The sequence below is a fragment of the Miniopterus natalensis genome, chromosome 20, assembly GCF_054644295.1.
Source record: "Miniopterus natalensis isolate mMinNat1 chromosome 20, mMinNat1.hap1, whole genome shotgun sequence".
Classification (NCBI taxonomy): Eukaryota; Metazoa; Chordata; class Mammalia; order Chiroptera; family Miniopteridae; genus Miniopterus; species Miniopterus natalensis.
In genome coordinates, this window is record NC_142100.1 from 39,677 (window position 1) to 55,500 (window position 15,824).

The 15,824-nt window shown below is 41.0% G+C and overlaps 1 long non-coding RNA gene across 3 annotated transcripts in view; it reads right to left on the reverse strand.

Moving 5' to 3' along the window:
- The window catches only part of LOC107546523 (uncharacterized), a 39,461-nt gene that overhangs the window by 13,523 nt on the left and 10,114 nt on the right, over positions 1-15,824 (reverse strand). Inside the window, exons 1-3 of one of the 3 annotated variants that reach the window (XR_015716231.1) lie at positions 4,282-5,042; positions 3,358-3,537; positions 2,289-2,403 (exon numbers count right to left, since the gene is read on the reverse strand). This is a non-coding gene — a long non-coding RNA (uncharacterized LOC107546523). Of the gene's footprint in view, positions 1-2,288; positions 2,404-3,357; positions 3,538-4,281; positions 5,043-15,824 lie in introns of those variants that run through there. The other 2 variants (XR_015716230.1, XR_015716229.1) reach the window with 2 other exon arrangements.

Below are 15,824 nucleotides of genomic sequence, written 5' to 3' on the forward strand. Positions count from 1 at the left end.
TGTTCATAGCAGTGCACTTTATAATAGCTAAGATCTGGAAACAGCCCAAGTGCCCATCAGTACATGAGTGGATAAAAAAGCTGTGGAACATTTACACCATGGAATACTATGCAGTTGTAAAGAAGGATCTCGTACCTTTGGGACAATATGGAAGGACGTGGAGAATATTATGCTAAGTGACATAAGCCAGGCAGAGAAAGACAAACATCACATGATCTCACTCATATGTGGAATCTAAGAACTTAAAAACTGGTGAACAGAATAGATTCAGTGACATGGAAGCATGGATGAGACTTACGATTCTCAGAGGAACAGAAGAGGGTGGGTGGATGCAGGCGAGGGATTAACTCAAGAATTTATATGCATATATGCACAACCTAAGGACACAGACAATGGTGTGGTGAGGGATTGAGGAGGGGGGGGTGGAAGGGGTCAATGGGGAGAAAAAGGGACATCTGTAATATTTTCAACAATAAAAAAATATTAATTTAATTTTTAAAAAATCATTGTTGAAGGTATTACAGATGTCTCCTTTTCTCCCTACACTGACCCCTCTCCTGCCTAGGCCTTCTCTCCACTATTGTCTGTGTGGATGGGTTATGCATATATGCATCTAAATTCTTTGGTTAATCTCTTCCTCTCCTTTATCAGAGTAAAAGAAAGTCCTGTTCCTGGTTTTATTTTTCTAAGGAATGATTTCTAGATTCTTAGTTTACTAGGACTATTTTTCCCATGAATGCATGTTGAATTTCAACAAATACTTTTTCTGCATCTGTTGAAATACTTTTCTTATTTACTTAAAGGGGTTTTCTCCTTTAACCTTTGAATGTGGTCAATTACATTACTTTATTTTCTATATTTTAACCATCCTTGCATTGCTAGAATAAACCCAGCACTATGGGAGGGTTTATTTTATTGTTGATTCTATTACCGATGTTATGTAGGAATTCATAATCTACAGGGGGAACAAAAAGGAAAATTGCCGCATCCTCTCCCAACCATGTAGTCTTACAAAATCCGGACTTGGAGAGGAAGCTTCAAGGAAGGCGTCTTCTGGGGAGAGGACGTGGCATGTGGGTGGGAGGAATTGGCTTAATGGGAATATCCCTTCTCCTCCTTGGAGGGGGATTTTGGGCCGTAAAATCAATAACTAACCTGGGAATGGTAAACAATGTTCTCACTTCTGAAGAAATCCTGATTTCCCCAAGCCCAGTCACTATCACATGTGCCGGATGCTTTAACAAATAGTTATTAGAAGAAGCTAGGAAAATTCCCCCTGGCGCCCGCCCCCCAAAAAGGAATTTATGGAGGAACCAGAGAAAGCTGAGCTCACACAGCCGCCGATCCTCCAGTGCCTCCGCCTATGACTGCAGGATTAGTCGAGGACAAGAAAAAGGCCATCGCCCCTCGCCTGCTGTATAGGGCCACCCTGGGTAGCACATAGAATAAATGGCAGATTGTGGCATCCCCCTGAAAAGGGCTAAGAGTATGGAAAGGCCACCAGACCCTCCTCTGCCTTACACAGGTGCTTCCAATGGGAACGGTATCAGAATAGTTACTGTAAACGGAAGGCACGGTCAGTGTGAGAACTTGCCCTTCACGAAACGCTCGGCAGGGCAGCGGCCACGCTGGTGCTCGCTCCCAAAGAAACAAAAGAAAAGCATTCTTAAGCAGTTAATCAATAGCTATGGCTAAAGGCACTCTGTTCTTAGATGAAAATGGCAAGAAGAATATAATAGCTTAAGAATAGGTCCATAGTTAAAATATAACCAGAAGAAGTAGTAACCACAGGCAAACATTATATAAAATTTCTGTCTCACAAACTAATATATTCCTGCTGCAAACAAAGCCACATCTATCACTCTATAGGTCACTGATTTTTCCTTTCTCCTCTATTCTGAAAAATAAAAGTAAAAATTGTTCTGTTCTGATGAAATCGAAACTTGTATTGTTTAACCTGTGAATAATATTTCTTGCTTGCTAACCAAAAAAAGGTAATCGTAGCCAAAAAAGAAAGTACAAAAGATTATGTTGATTCTCAATAAAGTGGAACAGCGTCATACCACCTCCGAGTCGTGTAGTCTGCTGTCTCCCAGCGCCGACGCCTTGCCCACCTTCGGCCCCCTGACTCCCGCTGCGGCTGAACTGTGGCAGAAAATTTTATCAGGGAGATGCTCATAGGAGTTGTTAAACCTGCTAAATGTGGCCTTACCATTCTGAATACCCACTGTCCTGGGAAATCTATGAAATGCGCCCATGGGATCTGAGCCCGTGCTTAAGATAAATACCAGGGGAGTGTTGTATGACATGTCTTGATATAGAGTAGGCAGGTCCATAGGTGGTGTCTCTATAAAGCGTTTTCCAAGGTTTTTTTATTACAAAGTCTGGAAGAGCGAAAACCACCTGCAAGATGAAAAGAAAAACATTAAAAAAATGTGTTGCTTGAGTATCCTTCATAATTTTACCCTATTTCCCCCTCAGCTTCTCAGAGGTTGGTGCCCTGCCCTTTGAACTCATTCTTTCTTGATCAGGTATATTTCTTCCTATGGATCAATTTGGAGAAATTGTACCCCGCATAACCGCTGACAGCCATGGTTCTCCTGACTTCACTGAGCAGGATGAACTATTGGGTGAGAGGAACGTCCCTCATCCTTCCGTCTGTCTGTAAACCTGCTGTTTCCCCATCCTGCTTCCTTTGGTTCTATCCCTCCTGCATTCTCGTGGACTTTACTGTCAGCCCTTCCATTTCTCTCTGCATTATTGATCTCTCCCTACCATCATACAATTTGGTTCTACTGTCTCCTATTCTTAAAACCCAATCCCGAGCCTTCCCTTGATTGTAGTCCCTTCCCAGCTGCTATTTCGTTTCATTGCTCCTCATTCACAAGCCAACTTCTCAGAAGAACTGACTGCATATATCGTCTCACCATCTTTATCTCATTCACGCATCAGCGTCTCCTGACCTCTCTTGGGAACCAGCCTCAGGCCCTGCCTGGCCATTTTCTACACCAATGTGTTTCCTTCACTGATCTCACCCCAGCCAATGGACCCCTTTTCTGCTCTTGCAGATCATGTCTCTCTGTAGCCCATATGGAGCCTTTGTTTGAGATAGAAAGAGGTGTCCTTTTCCAAGATACTTGTACCAGAAAACTGTCATGATAAATATACAAACCTAACCTACCACAGTTATGATGTGAATGGCTTCCTTAAAGGTGGTGCAGGGCACATCCTTCACAGCTGTAGGCAGCACCAGGGCTTTAATGTTAGCCCTCCATTAGGTGTTGACAGCACCCTGTCCAAACAAGTCTTACCACGTTTTTGTTGCTGTTTGGGGGGGAGAAGGTGGGACATCCCTACCCGGTTCAGGGTGAAGGATTTGGATGGCACCCCAATGTGGCCACACTGGGAAAAGATGTTCACATGCTTTCCCACTTCAGTGAGGCTATATTGTGGTGCTGACTGTAAAGGTAGCCTGGTCCAGAAGGCACAGCGCCTGCAGCAAGTCCAAGGGTTTGGAACTTTGTTCTAGCTGTGTCACTGTGTGATTAAATATAATTCCAGCATTAACTTCTTTATTATATTTATTTAAAATATTTTCAATAACATGAGCTATTTATTTGCTTTTACTTTTACAAAAAAGTGCTCATAGTGTTTACAGTAAATAACAGGATGAAGCATCAGTAACATTTCTTGGGGCTATTATGTAAATATAAAAGTGGAACACACTCATGAAATGCTTTTGAATTTAAACAGTTGGAGAAATATAGGTTTCCAATGGCTTTATTAATGAAAGATCACAAACCATTTGGCTACATGTGCAATTCCTCATGTGTATGAACTGATTTTCTCTGTGAAATGTTTCAAACATGTAGAAAATAAGTTTGCATAAAACACACACTTGGTTAGGCTCTACTCTACATAATATATACCCAGCAATACATATATATATCCAAGAACATGGTCAAATACATAGAATCCGGAAAGGAGATGCATCAGGTAAATCAATAGAGCCAGGTCTCCTGTGGAATTAGCATGCAGTTTCCTGTCTTTAGATTTGCCATAGTGCTATTTGTGTCTCCAGTGGTAAGTAAGGTTCATGATTCCCAGGTGGAGGAAGAGGCCACACAATAGAGGTGAGTGTGTCTGCACACCAGCCCATGGATGCGTGTCTCACCACCACGGCTAACAGCTCAAACTAATCAGTTCATGGATAATAACTAGCTGGTGAGCTTTAGTAGGAATAGTTATAACACAGTCCTCTAGTTTAAAAAAATAACTTACCTTTTCTTCTTTACAACATTTAATAAGGATTAGCTCATGGAAAGAGCTTAATTTTGAAAGCCACAAATCCTGGCTTGTGGCCTCGACTTCCTCTGTCATGAATTTCATTTCTTTCTTCATTTTGGGGCATGCTTCCAATTCTTGTGGGTTAATGTAAGTCTCAAAAGATCCTGGAAACATAATTTAAAAAGATGCCTTAATTAGAGTTATTTTGACTTTGAAATTAAGTAAATATATTTGGTAATTTAAGCATGTCCATATTTACTATAAAAATTTTCTATAAATGTAAATATACTAATCTCCCCCTCCAAGCTTAATTAAAGAGCAAAGAATTTAAAACTGGATCAGAAAATAGTCAACAGAAAGCCATCTATGAAAAGCAAAGCTAAACAAATAACAGAGAGGTTAAAAATAAAAGGATGCACAGAAATACATCAATCAAATGTGAACAAAAAAGAAAACAAGGGGTAAGGGTAACATTGGATAAATAAGAATAAAAGGCTGATATGATGAAATGGGAAAAATCAGGCCAGTTTTACTGAAATACAGACCTCACAATAAGACACAATAACATGAACCAATATGTTCCAGATACTAGCACAAGAAAATATCAATCACTGCTGGAGTTAGAGAAAAAAAGGAGAAAAAAAAATTGTGGTAGGAAATAACACACCCTGATCAGTCTGTGACAGATGAGGCCAACTGAAACCTCTGGCTTACATAATTTGAACAACATAAATAACATATGACTAAATCGACATCTATACTACGTTATTCCCTGATAAGCATAATACACTGCTCCCCCTCCCCCACGGAGTGGTTATAAGACAAAGGCTTGCATTCCACGTGCCCGCTAGGATCCTACTTAGCCCTTACAAAGGTTGTCAGGTTCACTGGTTCTCCAGTGATTTTCCTCCTCGCCCAGAGTATGATCTGAAGTCCTTTCCAAGGCCTGCAGGGTGCTTCAGGACCCTGAGGTTTCTGCCTCCTCTTCTGACCTCATCTCCTGCCGTTCTGCCCTCACACACTCTCCTAGACATCAATCAGTCTGTGTTTCCAGAATAAAACTCAGAATCTTTACACCAGCATCTACTTTGGGGTCAGACAGATCTAGGTTTGAGTCCCAGGTTAAAGTACTTTCCCACTTCGTGGCCGCAGACCATGGGTCTCTCTAAGCCTTTGTGTTTTCTATCTGCCTGGACTCACTGAAAGCAGGACTATTTCACCCATACAGTGTCCGGCACATAGGAGAATGTTACTGTTGAAAGACAGAAAATATATTAAAGATCCACATCAAAAAAATAAAAAATTCCTGACAGAAGGTCCTTACCTCTCACATGATCTGAAATCAAATCCTGGTTCAACCCCCAACCAACCATGACACCCCAGAAGCATTCCTTTACTTCTGTGTCTCAATTTCTTCTGTAAAATGAAGATTGTTTTCAATGGTTAAATAAATATCTCACTTGAAACAAGATTGGTGGCATAGTAAGCGCTTGCCAAATGTTACCATCATTATCATCATCTTCATCAAATCAGGATAGTGGTACCCCACTTTGGGTTTCTCAATTTTGAGTGAGAAAATCATGCTTTAAGCTTTATTGTTGGCAAAGAAAGAAAAACTGGAAACTCCTTCTGTGGTAGGGAGAAACAGAAATGAAAAATGCAAACCTGTGAATTCCTGCATTTCTGATCTGGGAAGGATGAGTTTGGTTCTGATTTTATCCATGAGGAAGTGGGGGGGGGTAAGGTGTCTTTGAGCCTCATTTTAGAGTCTGTTTATTGAGAGTAGGACCAAGGCTGCAGGGGTTGCTATGGTCAAGATGCAGGTGAAAACTAACAGTTTTTGGAAGGCAAAAAGGAGGAGAATTTAGTTAGGAAAATGGTCAACAGGGTGTACATAAGTTTGGTGAGCAACACATCAAAGCAGTCAGTCAGCTGTGAGACCCAAAGAAACTGAGTTTCTAATGAAACCGGCTTGCTTGCCTTAACAGATGCCTGCTGCACTTGGCACACAACCAGAAAGCTCCAGGCAGCCCATAATCATGTAGGGGTGGGGAACGTTTTCTGTGCCAAGGTCCATTTGGATATTTATAAAGTCATTCTCACAGCATACAAAATCATCAACTTAAAAATGTCAGAGCAAATAATGAACATAATTGTACTGATTATTATATACAATTACTCTGTGTCCACCAGTATTCTAAACACTTTAAACAAACTGACTCTTTAATCTCACAACAGTCCTATGAGCAAAGTACTAGTACTTCCCTATTTACAAATGAAGATACTGAGGCACAGAGAGATTAAAAGCTTAACGTCACACATCTAGTAAGTAGAAGAGACAGGATTTGAAACCCAGACATTTGGCTCCAGGCCATTTAGAGTTTGTTTATTAAAGGCTGCATATGATTCTATTATACAGATGTATCATATATTATTTAATCAATACCATATTGATCTACATTTATATTGTTTTCAGCAGTTTGCTACTACACACTCCTCCTAGTGTTTGCAGTGCCCAGGACAACAGTACAAATAGAGGCTCGCATACCACATGTTTAAACATTTAAAGTTATAAAACCAGCTAGCATACTGTTCAGTAAAATATATTCTATTCTTCTGCATGACAGGTATAATTTCATAACACATTAAAAAATGTGAAGAGGGGTGGTTTCTCTATTAAGTGAAACGGCCAAATATCACAGATGGCTATATTTGTATTATGCAGGTTTAGGTGTTCTACTGGGAAGGTTTGAAAATGTCGAAATAAAGACATACCTGATTCATAAATTATTAGAAGTGCATTCTACACATTATTTTTGTGCTTTCACTTAAGCATAATTACTAATTCTGTTGTTATGAACATTTTCACATAGCGTGTTGTATAGATAGTTATGAGCTAAACAATTAAAAATGAAATGTAATTATATTCAAAGTGTACAAAATTTGATCACACAGTCTATTTTCTTTTTCAATTTTTAATGTATTTTATATTAACTTTATTCAGATAACATTGGTTAATAAAATTATACAGGTTTCAGGTGTACAATTTTATAACACCTCTGTATATTGCACTGTGTTCGCCTCCCCAAGTCAAGTCTCCTTCCGCCACCATTTATCCCTCCTTTACCCTCTCAACCTCCCCCACCCCCTTTCTCACTGGTAATCACCCTACTGTTGTCTGTGTCTATGAGGTTTTCTTCTTAATTCCTTCACTTATTTCACCCAGCCCCCAACTCTCCTCCCCTCTGACAGTTGTGAGTCTGCTCTCTATATCTAGGAGTCTGTTTTTATTTTGTTTGTTAATATTGTTTATTAGATTCCACATAGAGTGAAAGCATATGGTATTTGTCTTTCTCTGGCTGGCTTATTTCACTTAGCATAATGCTCTCCAGGTCCATCCATGCTGTGACAAAGGGTAAGATTTCCTTTTTTTCTTTTTTTATGGCCAAGTAGTATTCCATTGTGCAAATGTACCACAACTTTTTTATCCACTCATCTATTGATGAACACTTGGGTCCTTCCAAATCTTGGCTATTGTAAATAATGCTACAGTGAAGGCAGAGGTGCGTATATTCTTTTAAACTAGTGTTTCAGGTTTCTTTGTGTATATTACCAGAAGTGGAATCATTGGTTCATAAAGCAGTTCTAGTTTTAATTTTTTTAAGGTAACTCCAGACTGTTTTCCACAGTGGCTGCAACAACCTACATTCCCATGAACAGTGCACAAGGGTTCTCTTTTCTTCACAGCCTCTCCAACTCTAGTTGTTTGCTGATTTATTGATGAAAGACAGGCACCTTCTTAAATATATTTTTAAAATTTATTTTAGAGAGAGAGGAAGGGAAAGAGAGAAACATCAATGTAAGAGAGAAACATTGACTGGTTGCCTCCCACACATGTCCCATCCGGGGATTGAACCAGCAACCTGGGCATGTTCCCTGACCAGGAATAAAACCAGTGACCTTTCAGTGAATGGGATGATGCTCAGCCAACGGGGCCACACCAACCAGGGCAACAGGCCCTCTCTTAAAGGGCCAATGCACAAAATCTCATTTGCAGCCAGTCACCATAAGAGTAGTCAATTATTAGATCTCACACTGATTGTGCTCTACTCTGTGCTATGCACTATAAATACTAAGTGTCTCCTATATTGTTGTTGTGTTTTTCATTAAACCTCATTACAACTTGTGGGGTTGATATTTCTACTGTGCCCATTTCAAAGATGTAGACAATGAGACCCCGAGAAGATGATTCTATGACTTGTCCAAGAGGTTCCCGATTTAGAAACTGATAGACATGGATTCTACTAATGTAAAAACTCTCTGCATGCCTCACATCTGCCAGAATGGCTGTCATCAATAAATCAACAAACAACAAGTGCTGGGGAGGGTGTGGAGAAAAGGGAGCCCTAGTACGATGCTGTTGGGAATGCAAACTGGTGCAGCCGCTATGGAAAACAGTGTGGAGGTTCCTCAAAAAATTAAAAATGGAACTGCCATTTGACCCAGTGATCCCACTTCTAAGAATATATTGTAAGAGGCCTAAAACACCAATTGGAAAGTATATATGCACCCCTATGTTCATAGCAGCGCTACTTACAATAGCTAAGATCTGGAAACAGCCCAAGTGCCCATCAGTCAATGAGTGGATAAAAAAGCTGTGGGACATTTACACCATGGAACACTATGTAGCTATAAAAAAAGAAGGATCTCTTACCTTTTGGGACAGCAAGGATGGATCTGGAGAGTATTATGCTAAGTGAAATAAGCCATTCAAAGAAAGACAAGTGTCACATGATCTCACTAATATGTGGAATCTAATGAACAAAATAAACTGAGAAACAAAATAGATCCAGAGACATTGAAGTATGGAACAGACTGACATATTTCAGAGGGAAGGAGTAGGGGGAGGGAAGAGATCAACCAAAGAACTTATATGCATATATGCACAACTCATGGACACAGACAATAGTGGGTGGGCCTGGGGAGGGGGGAACTGAGCGGGTCAATGGGAAAAAAAGGGGACTTCTGTAATACTTTCAACAATAAAGAGAAAATTTTTAAAAATCTCCCTGCATCGAAAATTTATATGGAACCAAAAAAGACCCCGAATAGCTGCAGCCATCTTGAGAAAAAACAACAGAGTGGGAGGGGTCACATCACCAGACTTCAAACTGTATTCCAAAGCCACTGTAATCAAAATGGCCTGGTATTGGTACAACAACAGGCATATAGATCAATGGAACAGAACAGAGATCCCAGAAATAGACCCACGCCATTATGGACAGTTAATATTTGCCAAAGGAGGCAAGAGTATCCAATGGAGTAAGGACAGTCTCTTCAATAAGTGGTGCTGGGAAAACTGGACAGATACATGCAAAAGAATGAAACTAGACCACCAACTTTCACCATACACAAAAATAAACTCAAAATGGATAAAAGACTTAAATGTAAGTCACGAAACTACAAAAATCCTGGAAGAAAACATAGGCAGTAAAGTCACAGGCATCCCACGTAGTGGACTTTTCACTGATCCATCTCCTAGGGCAAGAGAAACAAAAGAAAAAATAAACATCTGGGACTACATCAAACTAAAAAGCTTCTGCACAGCAAAAGAAAACAGCCTCAACATACAAAGGAACCCCACGGTCTGGGAAAACATATTTGCCAAGGATGTATCTGATAAGGGGCTACTTTCCAAAGTGTACAAAGAACTCATAGCACTCAGCAAGAGGAAGACAAACAACCCAATTAAGAAATGGGCAAAGGACTTCAATAGACACTTCTCCAAAGAGGACATATGGAGGGCCAAGAGACACATGAGAAAATGCTCAAAGTCAGAAATCATCAGAGAGATGCAAATTAAAACCACAATGAGGTATCACCTCACACCTGTAAGAATGGCTCCAGCAACAAATCAACAAACAACATGTGCTGGTGAGGGTGTGGGGAAAGGGAACCCTAGTACACTGCTGGTGGGGATGCAGACTGGTGCAGCCACTATGGAAAGCAGTATGGAGGTTCCTCAAAAAATTAGAAATGGAGTTGCCTTTTGACCCAGTGATTTCACTCCTAGGAATGTATCCTAAGAATCCTGAAACATTCATCAGAAAGGATATATGTACCCCGACGTTCATAGCAGCACAGTTTATAATAGTTAAGATCTGGAAACAGCCCAAGTGCCCATCAGTAGATGAGTGGATAAAAAAGCTGTGGAACATTTACACCATGGAATACTATGCAGGTGTAAAGGAGAAGAATCTCGTACTTTTGGGGACAGTGTGGATGGACCTGGAGAATATTATGCTAAGTGAAATAAGCCAGGCAGCGAAAGACAAACATCACATGATCTCGCTTATACATGGAATCTAAAGAACTTAATAAACTCATGAATAGAATGGATTCAATGACATGGAAGCACAGATGAGACTGACGAATGTCAGAGGGATGGAGGAGGGCAGGTGGGTGGAGGGGGAGAGAATAACTAGAGAATTTATATGCATATATGCACAACCCAAAGACACGGACAATGGTGGGGAGAGGGACTGGGGGGAGAAATAGGATGGGGTAGAATGGGTCATCGGGGAGAAAAAGGGACATATGTAATATTTAAAAAAAAAATAAAAAAAATCTCCCTGTAGAAAATGCAAATCAAAACCCAAAAACCCTGATAATATCAAGTGTTGCCAAGAATATGGAGTAACTGGAATGCTCACTCACTGAGCCACACCGGCGGGGCTAAACATAACTTTTACATGCACTAGGAAACCAAAAATTTCGTTTGACTCGCTTTATTGTGATATACTCTTTATTGTGGTGGTTTGGAGCCGAGCCCACAGTATACCCAAAGTGTACTTGTAGTGCTTAGAACAAAATTCTAATCATGCATCAGCATGGCTGAATCTCAGAAGCGTTAGGGTGGGTGAAAGCCTGACTCACAAGGCTACGTACTGTGTCATCCTATGTGTAAGACATTCTGGAAAAGGCAGAACCGTTGGGAAGGAAAAGAGGAGTGATTGCCTGGGGCTGGGGCATTGAGGACAAAGACAAACGAGGGGGGGGTGAATGTTTAGAGTGATTAACATATTCTACATCTTGACTGTGCTGATAGTTACACGACTGAATACACCTGTCAAAACTCAAAGAACAGTAAACGAAAAGAAATAAACCAAGTTAAACTTCAACAGACTTAACATTAAAAAAGTCTCTAAAGATAAGCTCACGGGTGGGTAAGCTTACTTAGTCAGAAGTTTTCTGCACTATTTCTGACCAAATCTATCCTTGTGCTAACTGGTAAGCTAATCTGAACTTACCCTCCCATTTCCCTACTGATCTGTGGCAGACAGTGAATGAGGAAATAATAGCCGACAAAAGACCACCAGGCAGGAGCAGCTGAGAGCAGAGATGGTCCACACGTGCGGAGTGACCCGAGCTCCTAACTGGCACAGTGGTCCCAGCCTCATTATGTCTCTTGATCTGTTCAAAGACCTCAGTTTTACTAGAAGCTGTGGCTGCCTCCTCATTGCCATCATCTGATGGAAAACACTCCCATGTGTTTAAAAAAATAATAAATGTGAGAACCTTAAGTGTTCAAGACAGTGAGTATAACAACAAAATATTTTCATATTAATTCAAAGACCTGGTATTTTGCTATCTTACAACAAAGTCTCTCAGCACCGGTGCTGCCCCACAGCTGCGTCGTTGTTCCCGGATCACCAACACATGGGGGGAGCTTCCAGAGCAGTCTGACTCCCTCCTGTCCCAAGGAGGGGCCGGCGCTGCAGGGGCCTCGGCGGCCGAGCTGTGGAACAGGGCGGGCGTGCCCAAGGAGTGGGGGTGTCAGCGCCGTCAGGCTGGGGCGCACCGGGCAAGGACCGCACCTGCCTGGCTCTCCATGCCCACTGCCCAGCACGGGGCCTGGTCCGTGAGCACATCAGAAGGTGCTCGGTGTTTCTGGAGGGAAAGTGGCATATACAACACAACTGCTAACGTCTACACACGTTGACTAGCCATGACCATCTCTTATGTAACCTGTTTATTAATTTAGCCCAGTGTCCAGTGAGGAGCAAATGCAGCTCCTCACACTTCCTCATTTCCCACAGTAGAGTCTCATGTGTGCTACCAAGAAAATAAGCACTCAGATAAAATGGGCAAGATTTTAACATTGAAAGCTTTTTTAAATGTGAATTTACTAATTTATGTATTAGAATTATATATCTTCTCTGATGCCTCCCATTTGCTGATCTCTAAGGAAAGGAGGGAGGTGGCCCGTAAGCACAGTGCCTCTTCTGGACACTTCCACACCTTTTTCATAGGCGGTGCCACCACTCAGGAAGAGCTCGTAAGTCCTACAAAAGAAGGGTGCAGTGTGACCGAGGCCTGCGATGGACGTTCTGAAGCACTGGACTCGTCAATTACTTTTTAGCAGATACTTCTGCAGACACCTATGTTTCATTGATGAGTGAGAATGAAAGTTGATCCTTCTGTGGGGCACCATCTCAGTAAATGTCTTTTCCTTTCTTACCTATGAACCATAGAAATATATTTTCCACATTAACATGAGAAAGATTATTGATGTCATTAGTCTTTTGTCATTAAAATGTTTTGTATCATCATTTGAATAAAGCAATATGACTTTATATTATTTTTAAAATATAAAGGTAACATGCAGACTGCTGTAGAAAGTCTGAATGGCATAGAAATAATAAGGAAAAAATGACAGCCCCCCTCCCCAAGTTTGGCAGTCCCTCGCCCTATCTTGTTTTAGGCAAATACAAACAAATACAGTGAACAGTCAATCTCAAACTGAGCACGCTTTCCTTTAAACTTGCACAATCCTGAAGTGTGGAAAGCAGAAGGTAAAAGGCCTCCCTCATACCACTTCGCCAGCTCCCACTCCTGCTCCTCGGGGCCGCCTCTGGAATCAGTTCACATAAACCCACCCACGTATGCGCACAAACACAGTTCCTCATGAACCAAAGTGGAGTCACAGTATACACACCATCCTGCTACTTGCCTTTCTCGTGTAAAAATGTACAATGGAAATGATTCTGTATCAATACACAGGCATCCACCTCATTAAAAATAAAAAGGCTGTGACTGGCCTCGTTGGGCGCACCAAAAGGCTGCAAGTTCCATCCCTGCTCAGGGCGCATTCGGGAGGAGGCAACCGATCAATGTTTCTCTCTAGCATCAATGTTTCTCTCTCTCCCTCTGTCTTTTTCCCTCCCTCCCTCCCTCCCTCCCTCCCTCCCTCCCTCCCTCCCTCCCTCCCTCCCTCCCTCCCTCCCTCCCTCCCAGATCAATTAAAAAAAACAAAAAAAAGCTGTGACTTCACTTCAGGAAAGACTGAGTAGACACACCTTTCCCTCTTACTAACTACAACTAGAACCCTGAACATTATTATTAAAACCCTAAACCCCCAAATCATGAGAAGCCTGGGCTTCTACATCTACTGGGGAGCTGGGGGAGATGGGGGGTAAAAAAGTGCCCCACCCCCTTCTGCCTGGTGACATCAGAGGACTAGTCCAGTCAGGACTTTCAATTCTGACCTGTGGTAAAGGGTTCGCCACCCTGTGGTGTGAGCAGAGGTGGAGGGGGGAGCTTGACCGGAATTAAACCTTTGGGGTTAAAAACTATGATAGTCCCCATTCTCAAATTGGGAAAACTGCAACTTGGAGACTGAGTTACACAGATACAGGGGAACCAGAGGCCTGAATTTTATGCAAATCTGCATCTTCATCACCCTCTTCCTGCATGCCCACCTGTATCCCTGTGAATTTCCTATTTATATCCTACACTTAGATTTCTGTGTGCGCCCATTTTACAGTTACATGTCTGTGTGTGTACCCATTTTACAGTTAGATGTCTGTGTGTGTGCTCATTTTACAGTTAGATTTCTATGTGTGCCCATTTTAGAATTTAGATTATCTTCTTAATTTCTGAGGGTGCTTTTTATATCAGGGATAGTAATCTTCTGTTATGTACATATTGTAAAAACTTTCTGTCTTAGATTTTAAATCTGCTTACAGTGGCTGCCATGAAAATGTCGATGTCCTACCTACAGAAGAAAGGCAGAGTCACAGAGGACCTGGGGACCTCAACTTAGCTTTTCCTCTTTTTGGAGGGAACTGGGCTGTTTCAGCACCTTGAAAATTGCTAATCCCACTGAGAACAATCTCAGCAGACAGTGATGCAAACATCTCTTAAGATCCCTTTTTTATGTGTCACCTCCTCGCCCTAGCAGGAAACTGTACATGCTGTTTTCACACACTGCCTAAGGAACCATAAAATCAACATTCAAAGCCCTCTCCCCACAAGTTATTGAAATGCTAACAGAGCATACATTCTGCAAACCTAAGGTATTTAGATTCTAAAAACTGAATTTCTACAAAGTTACCAAAAGATAATAGCCATCCTTACAGTGGGAAGTGATAGTTTGTGGTTCAGATTTGCATTTCCCTGGTGATTAGATGCTGAGCATCCTCTACATTTTCATTTCAAATGCTACTGAGTAAGCAGCACTACATCTAAAATAAAAACCAGTGATTTCCATTCCTCAGAGATTAAAATTCTATTACACACAGACCTCAATTATTTTACTTGTAAATACAAGGTTTTATTAAAAACCTTCCCTTTTAACTGATACATTAGAATGCTTTGTCTTTCAACTGACATACATTGTGAATATAAGAAATTCCAAGTTCAAATAATATTCCAAGATCTGGAGATGAAGAATTTGACCTGATAAAACAGGCACCATCAGGCAAGCACAGTAAGGTGCCAATAACCTGAATAGTAAGAAAGCTAAGGTTACCAATAAACATTAAACCTGGGGGGGTGGGGGGGTAGGGGGGGTCAGCTCCATTCACCTGTAAATGGTTTATGCCCTTTTAAACAAACCTGGGTGTTACAACATGTAGATATTTTTAAAAGTCATTTTTATATGTTTATTTGTTAAGTTTTGCATTTAAAAAACTAGTGTTCTCCATCCTCTATCTTAAACATAACATGCAGACATTTCTTTCCAGACTTGGTCATGGGTGAATTAAGGATTTTTATAACGGTTCTATCATAACTTCAGTTTCAAAGTTAAAAATTAAAACAAGAGCATTGTATTTGGTCTCATAAACTTAGTTTGCTGGAACATGGTGCTTAGAAGGTCTGAGTTATGTGTTCCTGCACATAAAGTACATGTAAGCTATTCCCTAAGTAATTATGAGTGTGATGGGACACTGACCCAAAACTCCAGAGACATTTTTGGACACTTTCTGATAAAGAAATACAAACTACTACCACCAGTTTTCTCTGTTTCTTCCTTCCTTCTTTGCATCAAAGTAAAGGTCTTTTAAAGGAAACAAAAAGCAGATGGACTGGACTCATCTGAATCAATGATTTGAAATTTAAAACTTAACTTTATGTTAAAGGGAAATACCCTTCCCTTCACTTACCCTGTCCTTGGAGAGGTTAAGTAAAACAAGTACTGTACCTAGGTCCCCAGAGGTGTGAGAAACATCATTTGCATATATGAAATATTTATG